The sequence below is a fragment of the Homarus americanus genome, unplaced genomic scaffold, assembly GCF_018991925.1.
Source record: "Homarus americanus isolate GMGI-L3 unplaced genomic scaffold, GMGI_Hamer_2.0 scaffold54443, whole genome shotgun sequence".
NCBI classification, from domain to species: Eukaryota; Metazoa; Arthropoda; class Malacostraca; order Decapoda; family Nephropidae; genus Homarus; species Homarus americanus.
In genome coordinates, this window is record NW_024750852.1 from 8,159,547 (window position 1) to 8,169,799 (window position 10,253).

Genomic DNA, 10,253 nt, shown 5'->3' on the forward strand with positions numbered 1-10,253 from the left:
AGTCATGGCCAGAATTAGGCTAGGATACAGACACATCTGGCAAGTTAGTAACGCTGTACTCATACCGGAACAATCAGCATGTAAAATTTGTGATAAACCTTTAAAGCATACACTTGAACACTATATTATTGAATGTGACATTGTCAAAGACTTCAGGCCACCTGGCTTATTGTATCATGAACTTGCTGTTTATCCCAAATTTGCTGTTAGCCCACACTGATTAATCTTCAATTAGAATATGACGTCCAATGTATATGAACCTCTGTTCTGCATGGCAGTGAACAGTGATATCACCCACATGACTCTGACCTATATATACTGCTAATGAATAGGATGTATTTCTTTGTGTATGAACCTCTGTCCTGCGTGGCAGTGAGAAGTGATACCACCCTCAGTGTCAAAACCTGACTGAATTACTTAGATTAGGCAAACTGTACTCCAAGTTTTGTCAATAAATTGTTTAAACTTAACTTAAACGTACTCCTCTTTGTTTTCATCCCATCATATCATCATAAATTCCTCCTCCTACTCCTTCCCCCTTCCTCCTTTATCGTTTTCTTCTTGTGTTTTACCTTCTTACTCCTGTCCACTATCATCCTCACAACTGTAAACAGGCTAACACGACCAACCTCCCTAATCCCATGCTCCGCCCTCCAGAAACACTTACATTGAGATTAAAATTCCACCTAACCTAAATAGTGTTAGGGTGGTTAATCTTGAGGTGAAATATGCTAGGGGTGCAGCTTCTTCAGGTGATCCCAAATCTAAACCCGTGTTCATGACAAAAGAGATTGAGAAGAATATTTAAGAAGAGGAGCGAATTCCTCGACAGTCATAAATTTATAAATAGTTAATTAAACAGTCAGACAGACACACGTGTAGGTCATCTTTTATCCCCAGAGAGGTTCAGCTCTAATGGAAGTTAACACAAACAACTAGACTTATATAATAATACCAATATAACAGTTGCTGGCTCGGCTATTTCACATCCTTGTTTAAAAGGTACAATAAAACGGTTAAAAACATCACCAATTTTAAGCATAAATTTGTGAATTTAAGGTCAAGCGACACATTACATATTCGGCTTAATGGCTTCCTAAATGTCACAGACGTAATCTAACAGATGGTAAAAAACACAAATGACAACAGTAGTGTAACCGTTGCCAGCTCAAGTATTTCACAGCGCTGCTTTATAAATACAAACTAATTTTCCGCGTGACGGGTGGCGCGGCATGCACGTTACACGCAGCCCACGTCTTGTTCCACGCCCAGCCAACCTCCACACACACACACACATACCATCCCCTAGCCCCCCATCCCACCCCTCCCTCGGGCACAAGAGTCACATCCCACATCACACGAGGAGATAATAAGCTGTGACACCGTTAGCGTGACAAGCGTAAACTACACGCCACTCGTCACCTGGTAACACCCATAACGTCACACACACACACCGTCCCACTCCCCTCCCCTGCCACCACCTCCGTCTGACGTTCCCAAAGAATGGCTGAAATACACTTAACTAGCTTACTAGCCATCTCCACTCTTTCCTGGAGAATAAATGGGAAACGGAGGAAATCACCCAAGCTCTGAAAGACGCTTCCACTGTCAATATTTTTTAAGAACAAGGGAGACCGGTCAGACTGTGGCAACTACCGTGGGATCTCGCTGCTCTCCGTAGCTGGCAAGATTATCGCCCGAGTCCTCCTAAACAGACTCCTTCCTGAGGCGGAAAACTTACTCCCTGAATCTCAATGTCGTTTTAGACCATCACTTGGCACCAATGACATGATCTGTGCTGCCCGCCAGATACAGGAAAAGTACAGAGAACATCGTCGTGACCTGTACATGGCTTCCATTGACCTAACCAAGGCCTTCGACTCGGTCAACAGAGAAGCCCTCTGGTGGACCCTCGGCCGTTTTGGCTGCCCACCAAAATTCATCGCCATTGTGAGGCAACTCCACGATGGCATGAACGGCAGTGTCCTGCACAACGGCACCCAGTCTGAGTTCTTCCCCATCCAAACGGGGGTTAAACAAGGGTGTGTACTGGCACCAACTCTCTTTTCCATTTTCTTGGCTGCCTTCCTTACTCGTGCCAGTGCCAATTAAGCCGGCAGAATGGACATCGAGTACCGGGTGAAGGGGGGTCTTTTCAACACAAGATGACTCTCCGCAAGAACAAATGTGTTGGCAGCTTCCATTACTGAACTTCAGTATGCAGACGAACTCACCCTTGTTGCCCACACTGAACACGACCTACAGGAGATCCTAAACACCTATGCAGATGCGTAAGCGCACTTTGGCTTTGAGGTGAATGTACGTAAGACTCAGATTCTCTTTCAATCTGCCCCTGGTTCAGACACACCTCCACCATCCAGCCAGCTTAACGGTACTACCCTCTCTAATGTTACCCACTTTCGGTATCTCGGCTCCCACCTGTCCACCACCGCAGACATCGATGAAGGGATTCAGCACCGGATCAGATGTGCATCTCAAGCCTTTGGCGAACTCCAAAACCGTGTCTTCAGCTGTAGGGAGCTGAAATTATCTACAAAGCTGCATGTATATCGAGCAGTGGTCCTCCCCACCCTACTATATGGCAGTGAGACATGGGTCGCATACAGGAAACACCTCAAGACACTTGAAAACTTTTACCAACGTAGACTACGTTCCATCCTCCGAGTTTGATGAGGAGACAAGAGAACAAATGCCAGTATTCTAGCTGACACCAACTAGAGGAGCATCGAGGGTACCATTATCCATGAACAGCTACGCTGAACTGGCAATGTTACCCGCATGGATGACAGTAGACTGCCAAAGCAGCTACTTTACAGTCACCTAACGAATAATAAACGTAACGCCGGCGGACAATTGAAAAGGTATAACGATAGTCTTAAGACAAACCTGAAAAAGTGCCAAATCGACCCCCTCACCTGGGAGTCGATTACTCCACATCGTAACGCTCGGAGGAGCACCACACGAGGTGTTAATACTTTCGAGTTAGCCCGACTGCAAACCGAGGCAGACAAGCGCCAACGCCAGAAAGACGTTGCCACCGCCCCTCCCGCACTAGATGCAGCCCTCCACATGTGCAACGAAAGTGGACGACCCTGGGGGTCCCGTATCGGCCTCTTTAGTCACTTCAAAACTCACCAACCTAGGTGACATCCCTAATAACTCATAACATTGTATCATAGCTGGATGATCGTCATACTCGAATCCGAATGACAGCAAAGTAGTAGTAGTAGTAGTAGTAGTAGGTGTGTGTGTGTGTGTGTGTGTGTGTGTGTGTGATAGGTGTAATACGTATGTGTGACAAGGAATACTGGCATGTGAAAATACTAGTTGTTAATTATCCCTCACTTTATCCTCACGAGAATAAGTTTGAGAACCTGAGGAGAACCTGGAGTGAAGAAAGATATATTAATTAATTATTAATGCCTGTAAAGAATTAGGATTTGTTAACGCAAAATTTTGTTACAGACATAATGTTGTGAAACAAGTATACTGTAAAGTGGCACTGTGGGAATTTTTAGTCAATATCCGTATCTTTTCGCTAGAGAGGCGGTTGTTGTTAGTGCACGGTGCTTGGTGACATAATGAGTCGCTCTGTATCCAACTTTATCATTAGTTACGTTTGTCTGAGCACAAATTAACTTGTGGCATGAGGAACAAAGATGTGTTGAGAGGCACAGCAGGGAAGATATACGCAAGAGAGAGTAGATAAAACAAATGGTTATTTTGTGAAAACCTTTTATATGCGAGAAATGTTCGCGGATGTTGTAATAGTGACACAGGTGGGCGGGTAAGTTGGCGGTGAGCAGGTCACGTATAATTTTCACACACACATACACACAGTTGTACCATTGTAAATATTGTGTGGTTTGTATTTGTATATACTATTACACAACTCGTCCTCCTTTCTCTTCCTCACATTCCAATGTACTATACGCACAGTCGGGGGACAAAAGTTCGCTCCCTCCCATATTGAAGCAGCATCGACACCAAATGAGATAAACAGCACAACCCCAGCAGACTGAAGTCAGGACTCAAGGTCAAGAAGTTCGGAGATTCATTCCCGTGACAGTTTAAACCACTAGGAGCAAAGTGTTGTTCCAGACTATGCCTCGTTATTTCAGTGTTTTGTCGTTATACGAATATATTTTAGCATTTTGTTTTAGATTTTATCTAATATCGCCAATGATACTATATTTTATACTGTTCAGGAATGCTAAGTGTCACGAACCTTTGGTGATGACAAATTCACACGCCTTGTCTCGATATTAATAGGTTTAGTCATGCTGTTGAATTCACCAAAGTAGGACAAAGCATTTACTCTAATTTTTACGTATAGTGTCCTGCACCCAAACCACAACACTAGAATTTCAAAAGGATGGAGGCGAACATAGCTGATGGTGTTGACATTCTTACTAAACGACTCTATAAGGAATTTTAATAGGCTGTGAGCTGGTGAACGATATAATTATAATCACTAAAATTTTCCTTTAAGATTTCTTTTCATTTTATCTACGTTATTTCTTACATATTCACGATGCTAAGATAAATGTATAGAAAAGTCTATATTTATATCCATTTTTACATCGGCCATTGTCTCATTTCCCGAGATTTTTACGAGTCTCGTTAATCCTCATGTTCTTTATGTAGGATTTGATGTAAAAATTTTCTATCTCTAACCCAACACGTTACTTCTATAAACATCAAGCCGAAAAGTATTTTAATTCCGTTTTTTTTTTTTTAACAGGCATGACACAAAAATTTTATTTTATGGTCTCTTCGTCTATTTTTCAAATTTCTTCACACTAGAACTACAGTTATCTTAACATGAACAACATTATATGAAATAATTCAAGGAATGATACTTTCTAGATGAAACTAAACTGAAAAATTAAACCAGAACAAATTTGAAGACGACCCCATTTTCCAAGAACATCACGTCCACATCAGCTACCTGCACTCCTCTCAGCTTTTCACTTATTTCTCTACTTCAGCCGGTGTCCGCTCTGCCAGCAACAGACTTGCACGTTAATCGCTTCCCTGCAGTTGCCAGGTTGCATTGTCCCCACGACCCGCCGACACACCGCCGCGCCAACCTAATTCCAGTGATGGTCCGCCGGGAATACTGAAGTGTGCCCTGAACGGCTGTGGCTCGTTCTCCTTTGATTTTTCTGATCTCAATTTTTATCTTTTAACTTTATAAAAATACTCCGAGTATATTTCGTTCATATTATATTTATATGTTTGTTTATTTGTATTTTAACCTATTAAATCTGTAAGATATTATTCTGTCTATAAGGTAGCCCCAATGAGAAATCTTTCAAAAGTTTATCTGGGATATTCTTGCTTGCGTCGGCTTACTATTGTTATGTGCCACAATTTGTTTACCTTCACTTTCTATATACTGTACGTGTACATTCTGGACCAATGTGAACTTATTTGACGGGTTTATTGAATATCTATCTATCTATCTATCCATCTATTAAAGTACCACACGTGTAGTAAGGTATCACGATTCACTTGTAGTGCCACGACCATCTAATAGTACCACGACCCACTAGTAGTATATACTATGACTATCTAGTAAGGTGCCACGATTCACTAGTAGTACACAACTAGTAAGGTATCACGATTCACTTGTAGTGCCACGACCATCTAATAGTACCACGACCCACTAGTAGTATATACTATGACTAACTAGTAAGGTGCCACGATTCACTAGTAGTACTACAACTATAAAGAAAGGTACCACGATTCACTAGTAGTACCACGACCATCTAGCAGTACAGTACCACGACCCACTAGTACCAGGGTAATACCTAAACCATTAATACGGTACCACGATCATCAAGTGGTACCTCGACCCACTAGTAACACCACGACCCACTAGTAACACCACGACCCACTAGTAGTACCACGACGATCTAGCAGTACAGTACCACGACCCACTAGTACCGGGGTAATTATCTCATTTAGTACGGTACCACGATCATCAAGTAGTACCTCGACCCACTAATAAACACCCTCACGACCCACTAGTAACACCACGACCCACCATAACACCACGACCCAATTAGCAGTACCTTCCACGACCCACTAGTAGTACCACGACCCAATTAGTAACATTCACGACCCACTAGTAGTACCAATGACCCACTAGTAACAATTCTTTACGACCCACTAGTAACACCACGACCCACTAGTAACACCACGACCCACTAGTAGTACCAATGACCACTAGTAACACCACGACCCACTAGTAGTAAACACGACCCAATTAGTAACACCACGACCCACTCAGTAACACCACGACCCAATTAGTAGTACCACGACCCACTAGCAACACCACGACCCACTAGTAACACCACGACCCAATTAATATACCACGACCCACTAGTAACAATTAATGACCCAATTAGTAACACCACGACCCAAATTAGTACCACACCCAATTAGTAACACCACGACCCAATTAGTACCACCACGACCCACTAGTAACACCACGACCCACTAGTAACACTAATGACCCACTAGTAGTACCACGACCCAATTAGGCAACACCACGACTCAATTGCAACACCACGACCCACTAGTAGTACCTCGACCCACTAGTAACACCACGACCCACTAGTAACACCACGACCCACTAGTAACACCACGACCCACTAGTAGTACCACGACCCACTAGTAGTACCACGACGATCTAGCAGTACAGTACCACGACCCACTAGTAGTACCACGACCCACTAGTAATACCAAGACCCATCTAGTAACGTAGTGTACCTCGACCCACTAGTAACACCACGACCCACTAGTAACACCACGACCCACTAGTAACACCACGACCCACTAGTAGTACCACGACCCACTAGTAGTACCACGACGATCTAGCAGTACAGTACCACGACCCACTAGTACCGGGGTAATACCAAGACCATTTAGTACGGTACCACGATCATTAAGTAGTACCTCGACCCACTAGTAACACCACGACCATATCTATAGTATTATCACGACCCACTACTTTTACTTTTTAATTTTACTTGTAGTGTTTACAAACTCCCCAGGCTACCTGAGGTGCCGCACTGCAAGTATCAGTCTGGTGGGCCTCTTTTGGACGTTATCAATCAACCTACAGTCTCTTGCATATATCGAGGACCAGACGGGATGACAGTACTTCAAGCAAGGAAACAAGTGCACTTCACTTATGAAGGATGTTATGAAGGATGTTATGAAGGACGGACCATCTAGGTACGTGAACAATCCCCGTACAAGTCATAATAATTTATTTTACTTGATTTACTTTCTTCTCACAATGGTTCGAGAACTTCACTTTGTCAACATACACACCCTCAAATTTGTTTACAATACTTTCTCCATACTTTCTTTACAAGTTTCAACATCACAAGAGAATACGGGTTTGATTCATATAAAGCGTGAAAACGGAGTTCAGAGTAATTTCGTCTCGGTATATTCCAACGTAATACGAATTACACGCATAATACTGTATTAAGTTGAGAATCTTGCTAGGAATTATTATGCAACAAGGATAGTTGATTTTTTGAGTAAGTCTACAGCTTTTAATGTTTATTCGTGTGTTTCTTTTCTGCATCACATTTACAGTGTACAATATTAATATTTGAAGTTATTATATTGGTATAGTTCACCATAAGACTTTTGTACAAATTTTCTTTCAAATAAATAACTACGTAAGGGTTCACTAAATAAATAAATACAAATAAACAAATATATAAATAAATAAATAAATAAATAAATAAATAAATGTATGTATGTATGTAACTGACAGTCCAAGCGGCTAAAGAGCCGATCAGTGGTGAAAAACTTATTTGTTTAACTAGAAGTTGGTTGATTGATCTACTGTATAGACATTCAGTACTTAAAATAGAAGAGTAATCTTTATTAATCAAGAGACGAATAGCACTTGAATAAATACAAATTACATAACAAGAACTACTGTATGTTAGAACATCGCCATTTGTTGCAACTCAAATTATGAAAGTAAAAATAAATAAATAAATAAATAAATAACACACGCCGTCCGCAAAACAGTAGCTGCTCCCATTACACATTATTTTCTGATAGAGAAAATAGGTTGTGTTGGTGACGCGAGTTATTCTCCTGTGTACGATCGTGGCTAAGTTTCAGTGAGATTATGACGTTAATTAAACCATATACCTGTACTATTTACTTAAACTAATCTGCATATACAATAAAACGAAGGTAATCATTTCTTTATTCAGACGCTATGTATGTGAATTTACAAAATTATCTTTTTTACTTAATTCAGAATGTCACATTACTTACCTAATATATTTTTCAATTTTTACTAAAAGTCGCCAAGTTTTTAGGAAACTTTACTTATAATTTCTTAGTCTAGAATAATTCCGTAAGTTCTATTTTCTTTTACGTTTTCCCATTGAATATTCACCAATTACTTTCTCGCTAACATATTTCTAGAGGTCACAGCCTCAGGTTAAAGAAGACACAAGTACGGAAAATAAGGGTTAACTTTTTTTTTTGCATTAACCTGCAAGAGAATGTTTTGTTTTTTGTTTTATCCTCTTCGCCACTGATCGGCCCGTTAGCCGCTTGGGCGATCGGTCACGTCTCTGTCACGCACTGTTGGCAAGTACTGGCCATGCACCGGTTCCTTAATGTACCTGAACCAGGCTCCAGTGTTGGTGAAGTCTGGTCTTGAAAGAAAACACACTAGGTGCCGTCACAACACTTTCTGGCAGATTGTTCCAAGAGTTCACAACTCTCACTCCGAAAAAGTTTGCTCTCACAGTTTTCTAGACTTGCGGCTTCTTCAATCTTGAGCTGTGACCCCTTGTGGGGCGAGCGTCCGCCAGCTCCAAGTAAGGACACTCGACTGAGTAGTGCCCCTTGAGATGCTTATACTCCTCAATTAGGTCGCCCCTTGCCCGTCTGTTGTGAGCTCAATTACGAACCAAACTTGACCATCACAGGCGCAGATTCAGGTACATTTTGGAGCCAGTACATACTTGCCAACAGCGATATGACTGACCGCCAACCCGGTTGGTGGTGAAGAGGATAAAGAAAATTATTACACAATGTGTTAAATTGATTAATCTTGTTAGAAGTTAATAAGCAGCACGGCTCGTTGATTTTTCTTGTAGTTTTCAAATCTTAATGTTTATTCATTTGTCTATTTTTTCATCATACTGTATTTTTTAGTGTATTAATATTTAAAATGATTATTAGGGTAGTCCTCCATAAAATTTCTGCCTACAAATTTTCTTTCAACCAGCATTATTGGTAAAGGGGATACTAAATCAAACAAACATTGCGAAATGTTGTTAACGTAACAAAGGACACCAAATGTTATATATATATATATATATATATATATATATATATATATATATATATATATATATATATATATATATATATATATATATATATATGCAAGTAAATCACTGTAGGTGTGCGTGATCTAGGTATATGCTGATAACCACAAGGAAACAAGAAAACGCGAAGTTCCCAAGCGCTTTCGTGTAATTCACATCTTCAGGGGTGCCGATCGCTTGAGCGACCGGTCACGTCTCTGTTACTTTTATTTTTCTTTTATCCTCTTTTATGCGAGATAAGATGAACCAACTTAATCTACCTAACCTTATCGGTCGCCTAATTAAAGGCGATTAACAAGCCGGTCAGTAGCGAAAAGGATAAAGTAAAGTAGAAGCGTTGGTGTGTAATATGAGATTGTCACTGGAAATGCTTGTACTGTATATGTAATGAAGCAAAATGAGGTTGCGGGTGTTAGGACAAAAAAAGTCGGAAGAACAAAAATATGAAAAATGCAGATCTTCAACCTTGCTTTCGATTTTCTCGAGCCTCGAGATAAGGCTGTCTTCAATAAAATAAGCCGAATCTAGGTACTTTCCCTTATCCCTTTATATATCATCAATCATATCGATCAATAAACGTCACGTTGTCCCTCGATGGCCGAGAATTGAATGATTTTCCCCCCAAGAGACGTGGCGAATCCATTTGTTGTTACTTAAAGGTAACCCGATGCTCGGGATTCCTCTTTGGAATTACTGCCCCAAATGATAAAAAGGTCAAATGCAGTATACTGTAGTTGCGAAAAAATACCTAGGTAAAGCTGGCATTTTGATAAGTGTGAAAAATATGCCGTATACAAATGTTAATTAGGCGAATTTTCATGGTCGATGAAATTTGGGAGG